Source organism: Rhinopithecus bieti, unplaced genomic scaffold (assembly GCF_001698545.2).
Source record: "Rhinopithecus bieti isolate Rb0 unplaced genomic scaffold, ASM169854v2 scaffold_3856, whole genome shotgun sequence".
Lineage (NCBI taxonomy): Eukaryota > Metazoa > Chordata > Mammalia > Primates > Cercopithecidae > Rhinopithecus > Rhinopithecus bieti.
In genome coordinates this window covers 1,698,971-1,702,466 of record NW_016804410.1, presented here as the reverse complement: position 1 = coordinate 1,702,466, position 3,496 = coordinate 1,698,971, and the positions used below count along the sequence as shown (strand labels likewise).

General features: G+C 44.3%; 1 protein-coding gene across 8 annotated transcripts in view; it reads right to left on the bottom strand.

Moving 5' to 3' along the window:
* EPB41L3 (erythrocyte membrane protein band 4.1 like 3) overlaps nt 1–629 on the bottom strand; it is a 153,687-nt gene extending 153,058 nt beyond the window's left edge. For all 8 annotated transcript variants that reach the window (XM_017867911.1, XM_017867913.1, XM_017867915.1 and 5 more), the window contains exon 1: nt 237–629. The gene's annotated coding sequence lies outside the window, so the exon portion shown is untranslated. The remainder of the gene's footprint in view (nt 1–236) is intronic.
* Between the last annotated feature and the right edge of the window lie 2,867 nt (nt 630–3,496).

Here is a 3,496-nt window from a genome sequence, read left to right as displayed (position 1 = left end):
GGGTGGAGCGGGCGGGGGGCGCGGCGCACAGGCTCGGCCCGCCGAGGGTCCCGGCGAGCGGGAGGGCGGTTGGGGACCCCGGGCGCAGGGCTCGGGATTCGGGAGACCGCGCGGCGCCGGAGCCACGCGTCAGCCCCACAGCCCGTGCGCCTAGCCCCAGGCCTCGGGCTCTTCCTCCGCACCTTGTAAAGCCGAGACCCCCTCGCAGTCCCCACTCCGGGAGGCGGAAAAGTTACCTGGGATCAGCGGGTAGCCCAGGCGCGCCGCGGCGTGAGGACCAAGCTCGGGCGCGCGTCCTCGGCGGCGGTGCGCAGGAGACTCGGGCGTGGGGAGGAAGCCGCAGCCCAGGGCTGCTCGCCGCGGCTCCCCCCGCCCCCTGTTGCAGGAGACACCGAGGCTCCGCGGAGCTGCGGCGGGGGCCCACGCCCAGAGACCGTGCAAGGAAAGCCAACCTCGCCCTGCCTGCCCTCCCAGCCGCGGGGGAGGGGGCCACCGCAGTACTTCAGGACAGTTACATGGGCACAACCTCCTCCTTCCTGGCGCAGGGTCAGGCTCCGCGGACGACGCCTGGAGACAGCTGCCAATGCCAATAGCTTTAGCCCTTGATTTCCACTTAGATGATGGCCTGGCCTCTCCAGCCCCCTCTCCCCTCCCAGACATCCCCTGTGAGAAAGGAGGGAGGGGGTGTTCCTGACCTTCAGGTGAGTTATTTATTGGCTAGGGACTGCAGTTTTGTTTTGTTTTTTTTTCTTTTTGGAAAGAAAATAAAAATCAAGTTGGTGGTGTCTTGAAGTCATGTTAATAGAGAAGATCTGAATTAATGGTTGATAAGAGAAGTCGCCCATCTTTCAGTAACTCAGCTACTCCATCCTCTCCAGTATCTATAAAGCTTTCCACTGAAATGGAGCGGAGGGGGCTCACTGATTTGTAAGTGAAATAAGTAACTCCTGGTCGTCTCACAATATCTTAAGATCTGACCGAGTAACTAAGACATTTAAGAAATGTTTTTATGGGCACAAAAAGAATAGAGTGAATAAGACATAGTATTTGATAGCACAACAGGGTGACTATAGTCAAAATAATTTGTACATTTTAAAATAAAGTATAATTGAATTGTAACACAAAGGATAAATGAAGGATGGATTTCCTGTTTTCCATGATGTGATTATTACACATTGCATGCCAGTAGCAAAACATCTAATGTACCCCCATAAATATATATACATTTTTAAATATATATACTATGTACCCACAAAATTAAAATAAAATATTAAATATTTTTTTAATTTTAAAATAAATTTTATGTATATTTAAGTCATACAACATAAGATACATATATAGTAAAATGGTTATTATAGTAGATCAAATTAGCACATCTGTCATCTCACATAGTTATGCATTTCTCCCAACACCCCTCTACTTGCGGCAAGTGTAGCTATAATATACTCATTTAGCAAAATCGTGAATACAAGACACTTCTTAGCTCTAGTCCTCGTGTTGTACATCAGATCCTTTTCATGTTGTACATTATTTTTTTTTTTTAATAGAGCCCTCTCCAAATCATCCGGTTGCCCCTCCAGGAGCTCAGGGACTCATTAAAAGAGGAAAAAAAATGGATTAACAAAAATATTGCATTTGCTACTGGGTGCCAAAGACAGGATACAGAACACGTGCCTCTGGGAGGGATTAGTGGGCCTGATCTGTCAGTGAGGCCTGGAGAGGTGGGGAGACTTGGTGCAGGTTTCTAGAGGAAAACTTTAGTAGGAAAGGGGGATGGCATTTGATTTCCTTGGCTGGAGTGGAAGGGTTTTTTCATGTTGAAGAGGGAGAAGGTTGGAAAATTATAGTTACTATGTTGCTATGGAGTTTATGGGACTATATTCTATACGTGTACAGCTTTGGGAAATTTTGAGCAAGAAAGTGTGACTTAAGTAATGTTTTAGGAAAACTAATCTTATGGCTCTGCAAAGACTAGAACAGATGGGCAAATACCAGGTTGGTGATAGGAGGAAACTATGGCATTAAAACAGTTACCAGAGGTAATGAGGGCCTGAACTGCCTTTCAGGTGACAGATAAAGGTGACATTTCCAATAGTGGATGTTTGGGAATTAACTGCATTTCCTGTCAGGAGGTGTTGCATATGAGTATTAGAGATATATATGCACATATCACATATGCACCTGTATGACTCCGTGTGTGTGTGTGTGTGTGTGTGTGTGTGTGTAGCATATAAGGTATGTGAATGAAGAAAGAATTCGTTTTCCTGTTTTGCATGTACACTAAAGCACTCTCTATTGAAAGTGGACTTGAATAAATTGTATTGTTTACAATAAACACTCATTTGGCATTATCATTCAAGACACAGATGGCTCCATATTTTCATTCATTTTATTGCAGTATTTTTGCTATTTTTTTAAATTGAAAGCAAACTTTTTCTTATGACTCATGAATCTTAATCTTTGTGGTGATGAAAATCAGCAATAGTGCCTGAATGGCAATTTTCTTGAGAGAACAATGTTAGACAACTAAGTAATTTTTTTAATTAGAAATACCTATCTAGGCCCAGGCGCGGTGGCTCATGCCTGTAATCCCAGCACTTTGGGAGGCCGAGGTAGGTGGATCACGAGGTCAGGAGTTCAAGACCAGCCTGGCCAAGATGGTGAAACCCCGTCTCTACTAAAATACAAAAATTAGCTGGGCGTGGTGGTGGGCGCCTGTAATCCCAGCTACTCAGGAGGCTGAGGCAGAGAATTGCTTGAACCTGAGAGGTAGAGGTTGCAGTGAGCCGAGATCTCACCACTGCACTCTTGCCTGGGCAACAGAGGGAGACTCCGTCTCAAAAAACAACAACAACAAATGAGCAAACAAAACCCCATCTAATTATAGTAATATTCCATGAACTGAAAATTTGGAGTAAAAATCATACTGCTGTATAGTTTGATAGGAAATCTCAGAAGCAATTACTTTGGAATCCTCTGGATTTGACCAAGACTCTCTATTATTTTTTTTCCCCCTAGCACAGACAGGGAGAAAAAGAAACATCCAATTCATGAGTGGTGCATAGCTACATAGCTCCCTCAGCAACTTGCTTGCATCTTCCTAATAGCAATCTCTTCATTCTTTCTTGTGAATCCCATGCAGGATCCTGTCTTAGTCCTCTCTGTCTCCGCACAGTGCCTCACTGGGCACACTGCAAGCCAAGCACTTAACATTTTTGCTAAATGAATGAATGGACATTGAATAATGAACTAAGCTGTCACTTTTCTTCAGGGATTCAGCTTCCTCATGTATAAAATTAGGGACTGATTCTAAAATTCTGTATGGTTCAATAATATTAGGGTTCTATAAAACTAAAAGATGCATCACCGCTTACTACTTAGTAAAAGCAATAATGAAAACCCTACTATTTAACTCTCATCAGGAAATAATGAGCTCTTCCACATAGAAAGGAGAAGGAACATAAAGTAGAAAGCAAGATGAAGATACAATTGAATT